The sequence below is a fragment of the Marmota monax genome, unplaced genomic scaffold (genome assembly GCF_021218885.2).
Source record: "Marmota monax isolate L192 unplaced genomic scaffold, Marmota_monax_Labrador192_F-V1.1 WCK01_AAM20220418_F8-fsc00006, whole genome shotgun sequence".
NCBI lineage: Eukaryota > Metazoa > Chordata > Mammalia > Rodentia > Sciuridae > Marmota > Marmota monax.
In genome coordinates this window covers 19,439,149-19,453,540 of record NW_026693712.1, presented here as the reverse complement: position 1 = coordinate 19,453,540, position 14,392 = coordinate 19,439,149, and positions in this window count along the sequence as shown.

Genomic DNA, 14,392 nt, shown 5'->3' with positions numbered 1-14,392 from the left:
GGCTAAAGCGAGAGGGTCACAAGTTCAAAGCCAGCCTCATGGGTTGGGGTTATAGCTCAGTTGGTAGAGTGCTTGCCTAGCACATGTGAGGCATTGGGTTCAATCCTCAGCACCACATAAAAATAAAATTTAAAAATTAAGGTATTGGGGCTGGGGATGTGGCTCAAGCGGTAGCATGCTCACCTGGCATGCGTGCGGCCCGGGTTTGATCCTCAGCACCACATACAAAGATGATGTGTCTGCCGAAAAACAAATAATTAAGGTATTGTGTCCATCTACTGTAAAATAATTAAAAAAAAAAAAGCCAGCCTCAGCAACTTAGCATGACCCTATCTGGGGGATTAAGGGGAACAGTGCTAAAGCGGCCCTGGTTTTAAATTGTAGTACCAAAAAACATGATTTTCCCTTAAATTCATTGCTGGTTAAATTGGGATACCAAGTGGCCTCAGTGACGAGGCTTCAGTTCAGTTGGGTAGCTATAATGTAATTCCATTTTGTTGGGCACAACATTCTGTATTTGCAGTAACAGCCATTTGGGAGACTAGGAAGGTGTGATCACTTAAGCCTGAGTTTAAGTCCAGCATGGGCAGCATAATCCTGTTTCAAAGTTTTTTTCTGAAGATAACTTGCTATTCAGGAAGATGAATTTGTGAACATGGTTACACCACCAGCACCTAGATTTTAAAATAATGAGTTTAAAGAACTTTTTACCAGAAGAAGGAGGGGCATCTCCCAGCTGGCCTCTAGCTTGTGACCTTCCTGCCCCAGATTCCCAAGGAAGTAGGTTTAAAGGTATGTGCCACTATGCCCTGTTTCTAAGAAACATCCCTTGTCTGGATTTCCTAAGAGGAAGAGATACCTCTGGCCCTTTCATTAAGGTGATGTGGCAGGTAATACGGTTAGAAAAGAAGAATGTAAAACAAATTTATTAGTTGAGCATTGTTTTTTGCATGTTAATTGATAAAAGCTCACGCACTGTAACTTTTACTATGACCTGGGTATGGTGGTGTTCGTGTAATCCCAGATATTTGGGAGGTGAGGCAAGAGGATACCATATTCAAGGTCAAGTCCTGTCTGAAAAAAACTTGGGCCATAGTTCAGTTGTTGAGTGCCCCTGGGTTGAATCCTCAGTACATCAAAAGAGAAGATGTACTACCATCTCTATGAGGACACTTGTTGGTCTCCATCCATCATAGTATGTAGTTCAGTATAACTTGAAAGCTAGTTCAAGTGTTTAATGGTTTTGGGTTTGAGATTGTATTCACTGACAAAGGACCCTGAGCCAATTTTTTAGCTAAGTGTAATATATATATAATATATATAATATTTTGGTTGGGCACAATACCTTTATTTTGTTTATTTTTATGTGGTCCTGAGGATGGAATTCAGGGCCTTGCACATATGCGAGAAAAAAAGTGCTCTACCGCTGAGCCACAACCCCTATTTAAAGGACCCATCCACTGATGAAAAGTTCTTACAACCATTGGAGGTTTATTAGACTCAAGAAAGTACCAGTGGTTTTCAAATGTTAATATACATCAAAACTACCTGGCGGTGTGAACAGTGCATGACCCAGAGTTTTAATTTGTTGAGTTTGGAATAAATACTGATAATTTGCATTTTGGAACCCAGGAGCACTCTACCACTGGGTCTCCAGGCCCTTTTTAATTTTGAGATGGGTTTTTCTAAAAGTTGCCCAGGCTGGCCTTAAACTTCTGATCCTCCTGCTTCAGCCTCCAAACAGCTGGAATTACAGGTATGTGCCTCTGTGTCTGGCAATAATTTACATTTTAAATGGGTTTCTTTGTGATGGTGATGTAAAAGATTAGGGATCATCCAGAGATCTATTGCTGTACCTACATCTAAAGAAGTGTTTGTAGTGTTGGTGTGCTGGTGCACTCCTGTAATCCCAGCCACTCTTGAGGTGGAGGCAAGAGTATCACAAGTTTGAGGCTAGCTTCAGCAATTTGGCTCTAAGCAATTTAGTGAGAACTTGTCTCGAAAAGGACTGGGAATATGGTTAAGTGCCCCTGTGTTCGATCCTTAGTACAAAAAGGGGGGAAAAAAAGTTTTTTCCCAGGCACAATTTTGGAGGCTGAGGCAGGAGGATTGCAGGTTTGAGGCCAGTCTCAGCAACTCAGGCTCTAAGCCACTTAGACTCTGTCAAAATAATCTGGGGGTATACCTCAGTAGTAAAGTACCCCTGGGTTAAATCCCCAGGACCCAAAATACAGTTTGTGCTTGGCATTTGTAACCAGGTGCCTGGAATGGTTGGTTAACAGTTATATAATACTAGATTCCTTACTTTAAAAAGCTAAAACCAGGGGCTGCAGTTATGGTTCACTGGTAGAGCACTTTCCTGGCAGGTGGAATTAGAGGTATGTGCCTCTGTGTCTGGCAGTAATTTTTGCATTTTAAATGGGTTTCCATGTGATAGTGATGTATTCAGTCCTTAGCACCACATAAAAATAAAGGTATTGTGTCCATCTACAACTAAAAATTCTAAAAAAAAATAGAAATAAAAAACTAGTCCGATGTGGTAATCCCAGCGATTTGACAGGCTAAGGCAATTTGGCAAGCAAGACAATTGTCTCAAGGACTGCACATGCAGTTCAGTGGAACAGCGCCCCTGGGTTCCTTGCGCAATACTTTCCCCAAACAAAATGCTAAAAACTGAAGGGAAGACTGGGAAGTGCTAACCATTTGGACTCCTGCCCAATACAAAGCATTTTTTTAAATCATAGGAGAGAGCCTTTTTCAGACTCCCTAAGTATTGCTTTGTCGGGTCTGGCTGGGGTTTTTTGTACAAAGTTTTATAATTTTTATAGGAACTTTCAGAAATATCAAGGTAAGTAGGGCAGAGAGAAGTTTTCAGGGATTTGCTGTTATTCCTGCCATGTTTTCTCCTTTTCCTTTTTTTTAATACCATCTTTTTCCAGTGCTACTAGAGATCCAATCCAGGGCCTTGCACATGCTAGGCATATGCTTTATTACTGAGCTATACCCTCAGTTCTGTTGATACATATTAATATGTTGTTGGCACTGGCTAGAACTCAGTTACGGCAGTAACAATTGTGTGGATTTCAGTAGAACACTTTACCAGCATGCTTGAGGCTTTGGGTTCATATACACAGCAGCAAAAAAGAAGGCAACACTAGTAATTGGGCAAAATTTGAAGATAACAATTATTGGAAAAGTTTTCCAAAAGAATAAACAAACATTTAAGTATTTACTTTTGTGTTCCCAGCCCTGGCCTCTCCTTGAACTTTTACCTCAGAAGTGGATACAATTCTAAGAGTTTTAAGAACGGTGTAGAGGGGCTGCGGGGAGCTTGGCCTGTAATTCAGCTGCTTGACAGGCTGAGACAGGAGGATCGAAAGTTCAACGCCAGCCTCAGCAACAGGGAGGAGCTAAGCAATTCAGAGAGACCCTGTATCTAAATAAAAATAAAAAGGGCTGGAGATGTGATACAGTGGTTCAGAGCCCCTGGGTCCAAACTTGGTACAAAAAATAAATAAATAAATAAGCCGGCTTCAGCGAGGGTAGGGCGGGAGGGATGTATCTCAATGGTAAAATGCCCCTGGGTTCAACTCCAATGTTCTTTTTTTTTTTAAAAGCCAATGCTCTCCCTACCTTAGAAGGATATGTACACTGGAGTTGAAAATTACTGTCATAGGGGGTCAGGATTGTGGCTCAGTGGTAGAGTGCTCGCCTAGCATGTGCGAGGCCCTGGGTTCAATCCTCACACCACATAAAAATAAATTAAAAAAAAATAAAAGAAAAAAATTACTGTCACTGGGTAGAAGTTTGATAGCCTTTCTTCAAAAGCGTGATACCATGCTTTATACATGGTAGTTTTTTAATTAGTTGCTCCTAAGGATGTACTGCAAATGAGGATATACCAAGAGCAGTTTTTCTTTCATTTTTTCCTTTCATGATAATGGGGATCAACCCTAGTGTGAGTCTTACTTTTAATTAGGAATGAATGCTGTTTGTGTTTCACTCTTTCCCCCTGCCTATTAAACAGCAGGACCAATTTCTGTTTGCTCAGTTTTGTCAGGAGTGATGGGTTCTCATTGGCTATTTGATTGAAGGTTAGCTAGTTGGGAGGCTAAGGCAGGTGTATAACATGACTTTGAGAGCAGTCTGCGCAATAGACCCTATCTCAATTAAAATAGTCAGGTGTAGTATCACAGGTTCATAATCCCAGCAACTCAGGAGGCTGAGACAGGAGGATCTTGAGTTCAAAGCCAGCCTCAGCAAAAAGCGAGGTGCTATGCATTTCAGTTAGACCCTGTCTCTAAATAAAATACAAAAAGGGCTGGTGATGTGGCTCAGTGGTCAAGTGCCTTTGAGTTCAGTACACCCGACTCCCCCCTCACTTGCCAAAAAAAAAAAAAAGGATAAAAATGGCTTGGGGATGTAGCTCAGTGATCTTTTAAAGCAACCTTAGGTTCTATCCTTAATACCAAAAAATAATAAAAAATAAAATAATGGCTATAAATATGAAAAGCAATTCATTCCAGCTAATTTCTTGGCAACTTTCAAGTTCTACATGAGATTCCTTTTTAAATTGGGTCCACTTCTACAGAGAAAGGATGGGGATGAATCTCAGTGGTTGTCCTTGCCTAGCATGTATTCAGCACCAAAAATGAGAATTCTAGCAAAGTCATGAGAGCTTGTGGAAAGGGATTGTGGCTTGAATGATGATTTATAGGATGAATTGAGACTCAAAAGATACCTCCTAATTTCATTTTCCTGATTGCGGCTGCAGCTCACAAGAACCAAATGTATCTGACCCTTTTTTTTTCTTTTTTTTGGTAGATGTAGATGAACAGAATGCCTTTATTTATTTTTGTGTGGTGCTAGGGCACAGTGTGTCACACATGCTATGCAAGTGCTCTACCACTGAGCTACAGCCCAGCCCTGACCCATCTTATTTGAAAGTCAGCAGGAAAGGGCTTGACCACTTGCCCAGCCCAGGCTGGAGAAGAAGAATTGCTTCTGCCTTTCTAGTACTGACAAGTATAAACTCATCATCACTCTTCTGCAAAAATGTTTACCTATTCCCCATCTACACCTTCTTTTCCAAATTGTGCTTGCCCTGCCTAGTAGACCTCTACAGTTTTGGCCCTTCTTTTTATTTTCAATCATTTATTTACATTTATTTATTTGTTTGTTTATTTATTTTGGTACTGGGGATTGAAACCATGGGTGCTTTGCCCAGCCCATTTTATCTTTGTGTGTAAATGTGTGTATTGTCGGGGATTGAACCCAGGGCCTTGTCATGACAGGTAACTGAGCTATATCCTCAGCACCTTGATTTTATTTTTTTAATTTTTTAAAAATCTCTTTTGTAGTTGTAGATGGACAGAATGCCTTTATTTTTTCATTTTTATGTGGTGCTGAGGATCAAACCCAGTGCCTCACACATGCTAGGCAAACTCTCTGCCATTGAGCTACAGCCCCAGCCCTAAGCCTTTTTTATTTTGAAATTGGATCTATGTTGTCCAGGCTGGCCTCTAACTTCAGATCCTCCTGTCTCAGCTTCCTGAATCACTGGGATTACAGGCTTGTACCACTATGCCCAGATGATAGATTTCACCAAAAGCTTTTCTAGGAAAAACTCATGTCACTCTATTGCCTGTGTGTCTTCAGTGCCTAGAACAATGATGGTATAGTAGGCATTAAAAATGTATTGACTAGCCAGGCACGGTGGCACATACCCAACATCTTGGGTGGCTGAGGCAGGAGGACTGAAATTTCAAAGCCAGTCTCAGCCATTTAGTGAGGCCCTACACAACTCAGCAAGATCATCTTAAAAAAATAAAAATTAGGGGGCTGGGGTTGTGGCTCAGTGACAGAGTGCTTGCCTTGCTCGTGTGAGGTACTGGGTTCGATCCTCAGCACCACATAAACAAAGATATTGTGTCCATGTGTAACTAAAAAAAAAAACACACACACATTAGAAATAAATAAAAGGGCTGACTCAGTTAAGCACCACTGGGTTCAATCCCTAATACAAAAATAAATAAATAAACAGGATTGACTAGTTGGGTCAGTATTGACTAGGCAGATGCCGTGGAACATGCCTGTAATCCCAGAAACTTGGGAGTCTAAGGCAGGAATATAGAAAGTTCAAGGCTAGCCTTGGCAATTTAGTGAGTCCCTGCCTCAAAAATAGAAAATAAAAAGGAGTAGGACTATGGCTCCATGGTAAAGCACCCTGGGCTCTATTCTGAAAGAGGGAGGGAAGGAGAGAGAGAGAGAGAGAGAGAGGAAGAAGAAGAAGAAGGAGAAGGAGAAGGAGAAGGGAGGGGAGGGGGGAGAAAGAGAAAGAGTGAGGGTGTATTACTTACTACTAATGCCTCCTCTCAGCTGTTAATCAGAGCAGGGAACTTTGTTTATCCTCACAGTGGTAGAAACTTATTCAACAAGTTTATACTAGGGTACATTGTCTGTTTAGCTTCCACATGATACAAATAAGCATTGGGCTAAGGCCATTCATTACTAAGTTACCATAAGAACATATGTTGGTTTTTATTTGGTGACTGGATTTTTCCCCTGTTTATAAATGCAGGCAAGTTTTCATAAAATTAGACCATATTAAAAAGTATAGGAAGCCAGGCGTGGTCACACACACCTGTAATCCCAGCATCTTCCAAGGCTAAGGCAGGAGGAACTGCAAGTTCAAAACCAGCCTCAGCAATTTAGCAAGGCACTAAGCAACTCAGTGAGACCCTGTCTCTAAATAAAATATATTTAAAAAAAGGAAAAAGGGCTAGGTTTTTGGCTCAGTGGTTAAACAGGTGGTTAGTGTACAGCATGAGCCTAATCACAGCCATCTTGGATCCTCATCACCATACTCTTCAATTCCCCATAATCTCCCCCCCCCAAAAAAAGTACAGGAAATAGTAGATCCTTCCAAACATTACTACGTAGAGGTAGTGCTATTAACATTTTGATGAGGGCTGGAGGTATAGTTTAGTGATATAACACTTGACCCAGCATGTATGAGGTCCTGGATTTGATATCTAGTACCAAAAATAACATCTTTTTGGTGACCATTCTGATAACTTGGCATTTATATCCATGCATGCCTATGTTTACATATATTAGAAAATTATACATGCTGTTTTTCAGCCTTTTTAAAATAAAAAAAAACTTGTATATCAATGGATATACATTTTTGTAACAACTATATGATTCTATTAACACAGTAATATAAGCAGTTCCCTATTGATAACTTTTCAGTTTTCTGGTTATTTATGAAATTGCTTGACTAACAAATCTTTACACATGTCCAGTATCTTTAGGTAGATTCCTATATGTGAAGTGTTTGGGTGAGAAAATACTTTTTTGGGGGGTACTGGGGATTGAACTCGGGGGTATTCAACCACTGAGCCACATCCCCAACCCTATTTTGTATTTTATTTAGAGAAAGTGTCTCATTGAGTTGCTTAGCACCTCACTGTTGCTGAAGCTGCCATTGAACTTGTGATCCTCCTGCCTCAGCCTCCTGAGCCGATGACATTACAGGCATGCACCATTGCGCCTAGAAGAAAATACTTCTTACATATTAATAAACAGATCTGCAGAAAGGTGGTTAGTGTACAGCATGAGCCTAATCACAGCCATCTTGGATCCTCATCACCATTCTCTTCTGATTCCTACTTAAACTTCCATCATTAAAAAAATTTTTTTTGTAGTTGTGGATGGACAGAATGTCTTTGTTTATTTTTATATGGTGCTGATGATTGAACCCATTGCCTCACACAGGCTAGGCAAGCACTCTGCCACTGAGCTAAGCCCCAGCCTTTAAACTTCCATCTTAAGATTGTTAATATATGAACCAAACAGGTAAATTCTATATTATCTTTTTTTTTTTTTTTTTTTTTTTGCGGGGGGGATACTGTGGATTGAACTCAGGGGCACTGAACCACCTCCCTAGCCCTATTTTATTTTATTTTTTTTATTTAGAGACAGGGTCTCACTGAGTTGCTTAACACCACCTCACCCTCATTGATGCTGGCTTTGAACTCAATATCCTCCTGTTTCAGCCTCCCAAACTTCTGGGAATACAGGGGTTCTCTACTGCACCCAGCTGGCTCTACATTATCTTCAAGCTTGATCTCTGCTAGTCTGATTGCAGTGTCTGTCCTCATCATTAGTGAACTTCTTAGCCTTTGGTCTTTGTGTGTGTGGTACTGGTGATTGAACCCAGGGCTACATGCCTTCTACGCCAGCTCTTTAGCACTTAACTACATCTCTATCTTCAACTTTTTGTTTTGAGACAGGTCCTGGCTAAATTGCCCAGGCTGTCCCTGAATTTGTGATCCTCCTGCCTCAGCCTCCAAGTAGCTGGGATTATAGGGGAAAGCCACCATGCCCAGCTTTTGACAGTGTTTTTCATTCATAGATCACCACCACCAGCATTCCCTTTCTAAATTTTGAGACAGGGTTGTTGAGAGCCACAGCCGAAGGGGCCCCAGCAAACTTCCATCTGCCAGCAAACTTCCAGCTGCCGGCTGATGATTGGCTCACAGCGGCCCCAGCAACATCTAGCTGATTGGCTCCTCTGCGGTGATGCTCATTGGGCTGTTTCCCTGCCCTTTCAGACCACGGAGCTGCTCATTGGGGGACTTTTTTGGCTCCGCCCATGTGACCCAGCCAATCGGCCTCAAGAGCAGGAGGATTGTGGGAGGTGGAGAGAAGCTTGAGTGGGAGAGAGAGGCTTGTGGGAAGCCGGTGGTGGCAGTTGAGGCTCTGAGGGTTTTTCCTGAGAGGCTGTTTTGTTTGGCGTGTGTGGTTCTAAAAATAAAGTTAGTTTCTTTTGACAAGTGGCTCCTGATTGTGCCCAGCTAGACTGTGGCATTTGGTGGCCCTTACGGGGAGCGACTGAGGGTAAGTGAAACTGCTCGCCCCTGAGGGCAGGGCGAGAGGATGGGTAGCCATTTTAAGATTCCTCTTTTATTTTGCTTCACTTTTGTTTTAAGTTGCCTGTCCCTGGAGATGAGTGAGAAGGAAGAAAAACCGCTCACATCTGAGGAAAAACTATTTACGTCTGAGGAACAGATAGGGAGAAAGGACGGATGTACATGTCAGGAGGATAGAAAGGCTATAATGACTTTTTTTTTTTAATATTTATTTGTTTATTTATTTTTTTAGTTCTCGGCTGACACAACATCTCTGTATGTGGTGCTGAGGATCGAACCCGGGCCGCACGCATGCCAGGCGAGCGCGCTACCGCTTGAGCCACATCCCCAGCCCTATAATGACTTTTTGTTGTTCCCTTTTTATTTCATTCTGTCTCGGTTTTGTTTGGCATCATCTTGTTGGGTTGTATTATAGTAGAAATATGGGATCAGAAATTAGTAAAAAACAAACTGAAAGAGTGTTAAGTAAATTGTTAGAGGAAGGAGGCATCTCAGTAAAATCAAGAACAATCAGGGCATACGTTGTTACAATACAAAAATGTAGCCCATGGCTTTTTAAGGAGGAGTTGTTAAATATATCACAATGGAACCATCATGGTGAAGATTTAAAAAGAATAGAAAAGAAAAGCCCAGGGACTCTGCCAGTTGGCACAATGCCATTGTGGACGTTCATATCTTGTTTGCTTAGTCCAAAGCCTTCAGTTCAGAAAACACCTGGCTTATGAGCAAGCGAATCGTTGGTGCAGAGATATCATTAGACCATGGAAACATGAAGATTTAAACACATATATTAAATTATGTAGAGACATTAATGAACAAGAGCAAGTCGTGGCAGCTGCAGTAAAACAGGCTTTAGATGCCAGAGACATTAATGAACAAGGGCAAATTGTGGCAGCTGCAGTAAAACAGGCTTTAGATGCCAGGCCAAGAACATGCTACAATTGTGAACAAACAGGACATTTTAAAAGGAATTGTCCCATTGGAGGAGGGTTTAACAAAACTAGGTATCAAAGGAGTAGAATACCAGGTATTTGCCCACGGTGCCGTAGAGGGAGACATTGGGCTAATGAATGCCGTTCTCAAACCACCATAGAGGGTACTCCATTATGAAAAAACGAACAAGGACCAGGTGTTTATCCACGATATCGTGGAGAAAGGCATCGGGCTCCATTGCCAAAAAATGGACAGGGGGGCCCAATGCTCCGGGGCCCCAAACCACAAATATACGGAGCATTGGAGGAACCCAGCAACCCCATCAGGGTAGTGCCCAGGACACATTGTCCATCAGATCCCTCATCAGACAAACCAGAGGGAGCGCAGGGTTGGACATCTGCACCTCCGCCAGAGCAGTACTAACTCCAGAGATGGGAGTTCAAATCATTCCCACAGGGGTGAAAGGACCTCTTCCCAAAGGAACAGTAGGCTTATTATTGGGACGCAGCTCTTCTACTCTAAAAGGACTTATGATAAGTCCTGGGGTAATTGATCCCGATTATGAAGGTGAAATAAAAATTATAGCCAGTTCTCCAAAGGGTATATCAGTAATTTCACCAGGAGATAGAATAGCACAGTTACTAATAATACCCAGCCTACATGATAAATTTTCCAGTCGTACTGTAGAAAGAGGTTCCAAGGGATTAGGCTCCACAGGTGTAGATTGGGCTATGCTTTCTTTAAATTTAGATTCTCGCCCCATGCTAAAACTAAATATTCAAGGACATGAATTTAATGGGATACTGGATACAGGTGCAGACCTTAGCATCATCTCTCGTCAAGAATGGCCAAAACATTGGCCATTACAACAAGCCACTCAAACGCTTCGAGGCCTAGGAGTGGCAACTAATCCCCATAGAAGTGCAATGGTATTAGATTGGAAGGATCCTGAAGGATGTGAAGGAACTATACAGCCATATGTATTGGATCATCTTCCTATAAATTTATGGGGACGAGATGTCCTAGATCAATTAGGTTTGACATTAACAAATAACATCAACCAAAATGCACCCACTGTTATGACTAGACAAGGTTTTAGGAAAGGAAAAAGATTAGAAAAACAAGAACAAGGTATAGCAGCACCAATACAAATAGATCAAGGAACAGACAGACATGGGTTGGATTTTCAGAAAGGGCCACTGAGACAATAAAAATTACTTGGAAATCAGAAAGACCAGTATGGGTTCCTCAGTGGCCCCTGACTAAAGAAAAGATACAAGCAGCCCATGACCTGGTCAAACAACAATTAGCAGAAGGACATATACAACCTTCTGTATCTCCCCATAATACTCCCATTTTTGTCATCAAAAAGAAATCTGGTAAATGGAGATTATTGCAAGATTTAAGAGCCATTAATAATGAGATGGTTATTATGGGACCTGCTCAATCAGGGATTCCTCAGTTGTCTGCTTTGCCAAAAACCTGGTATGTTTTAGTTATAGATATTAAAGATTGTTTTTTTTCAATTCCAATTCATCCTGAGGATAGTCCACGTTTTGCATTTACTATCCCTGCACTGAATCATGAAGGTCCTGATCAGAGATATGAATGGAAAGTACTCCCTCAAGGGATGGCTAACAGCCCAACTATGTGTCAAATTTATGTTAACAAAGTAATCCAGCCACTTAGAAATCAAAATCCTGAACTACAAATATTTCACTATATGGATGATGTATTATTAGCACACAAAGATAAAAACACATTGCTAGAATGTTATGCCACACTTACAAACTTATTAAAAAATTATAATCTAGAGATAGCAATAGATAAAGTACAATTAAATTTTCCAATTAATTATTTAGGAGTTCTATTATCCTCAACCATGGTCCGTCCACCAAAAATTCAAATACGAGTAGATCAACTCAAATCACTTAATGACTTTCAAAAGTTATTAGGAGACATAAATTGGATAAGGCCTTATTTAGGTATACCAACAGGAGAGTTGGGACCTTTATTTGATATCCTAAAAGGTCCATCAGATCCAAATTCACCCCGAATGTTAACGCCTGAAGCAAGAAAGGCATTAAAAATCATTGAAAAATATATGGAAAATATGCATTTGGATAGAATTGATATAAGTTTGCCTTTATTATTTATTGTACTACCAACAAAAAATATTCCTACAGGAGTATTTTGGCAAGAAGGTCCATTATTATGGATACATTTATCTTATTCTCCTAACACTATTCTTACTAGGTATCCTGAGGCTGTAGGACAATTAATACTCAAAGGAATAAAAGCAGCAAAGGGAGTGTTTGGAATTTCTCCCAATAAAATTATTACTCCATATACTATGAATCAAATTGATGAGTTAGCTAATGAGTTAAATACTTGGGCAATAATCATGTGCAAATCTAATGTTTCATTTGATAACCACTTACCATCTAATCCTTTATTGTCTTTTTGGTCATTGCATCCTGTAATTTTTCCAAAAATGACAAGAAAAACACCTATCATGAATGCTCCAAATATATTCACTGATGGGTCAAATAATGGTACAGCAGCAGTAGTTACCCCTGATCAAACTTTTACATTTTTAGTACCCAAACAATCAGCTCAAAAGGTAGAGCTTAATGCAGTTTTACAAGCTTTTGTGATGTTTAAAGATTCTGTATTTAATTTATTTTCTGATAGTCAGTATGTAGTTAATGCTATAGTATCTCTTGAAGATGCTGGTAGGATTTCCCCTTCTTCTACTGTTTTCTCTTTGCTTTCCACTATACAAAGTCTAATCTGGGACAGAAAAGATCCATTCTTTATAGGACATATCAGGGCACATACAGGATTGCCTGGAGCCCTTAGTTTGGGCAATGATTTAGCACATAAAACTACACATGACATACATATTTTCTCTACACTAGAAGAAGCTATAAATTTTCATAAAAAGTTCCATGTTAATGCTAATACTTTACAAAAGCGCTTTAAAATAACTAAGGAACAAGCTAGACAAATAATAAAACAATGTCAAAATTGTGTGACCTTTTTACCACAAGTTAATCTTGGAGTCAATCCTAGAGGATTGATACCTAACCATATTTGGCAGATGGACGTCACACACTTGCCAGAATTTGGAAAATTAAAATATTTGCATGTTACAGTTGATATTTCTTCTGGATTTTTGATGGGCTCCCTTCATGCCGGAGAAAAAACTAAAGATGTTATAGCTCATTGCTTACAAAATTTTGCCACTGTGGGTGTTCCAAAACAGTTAAAAACAGATAATGCCCCTGGTTATACTTCTACCTCTTTTAAACAATTTTGCTCAACATTTGGCATTACTCATATAACAGGAATCCCATACAATCCACAGGGACAAGGCATAGTTGAAAGAGCTCATCAAACTATTAAAATGTACTTATTAAAGCAAAAAGAAGGAATTGGGAAGGGGTATATATTCCCCAAAGATAAACTTAAAATAACCCTTTTTACTCTAAACTTTTTAAATTTGGATTCATCAGGACTTAGTGCTGCGGAAAGGCATATGTGTCCAAAAAATGTGCATAAGCCCAAGGTACTTTGGAAGGATATTCTAACAGGACAATGGAAAGGTCCTGACCCAGTAATTGTCTGGAGTCGAGGGTCTGTTTGTGTGTTTCCACAGGGAGAACAGCAGCCGATTTGGATTCCAGAGAGATTAACCAAGGTCCTGACCCAGTGATTGTCTGGAGTCGGGGGTCTGTTTATGTGTTTCCACAGGGAGAACAGCAGCCGATTTGGATTCCAGAAAGATTAACTAAAGCGATTTCTACAGACCAAAAAGAAGATGATTTGGCTCAAATCCATAACAACTGATATCCAAAACTCCAGTTTGGCTATTCTTACATCTGCAACAGAACCAGGATGCTTTTTTCAATATCTATTTTATTATTGCCCTTTGCCATATCATGAAGTTCTATTTTGTTTTTTGAGCTCATACAGACCTAGGTTAATGTTTTGCTGATCAGTTCTATTTTTTGACTATAGAGTTTTTAAACATTGCAATGGAGATTTCACCTGTAAAAAGTTATAAGGCCTTTACTATAATGTTATGTGTTGTATGTATTATGTGTGCACACTTGTGTTTTGTGTTATATGTTTGAATGTATGTATGTCCATATATCATATATGATGAGCGCTCATGATAAAATGGATCCAAATATTTTTTTTTTCACGTGATTTATATGGTTTAATTTAAATTGGGTAAACAACTGTTGAGGATTGTTTTAATATGTAAACAAAAAAGAAGGTTAACAGATCTGTTTGTTTACTTTCACCTTTCCTTTTCATTATATTTAATAATTCTCTTAAAGATAATGTAAATTGTTAAGAAAATTGTTTTCTTTTAGTGCCTTCTGTAATGTAAGATAAAACCAATCTACAGCTTCTACAATAGGCATCACTGAACTGCTTGCAGAACTTGCCTGGACACATTGTGAGCTCACCTGTATGCATTGTGAACTATCTGTTGGTGCAGCGACTTGTGG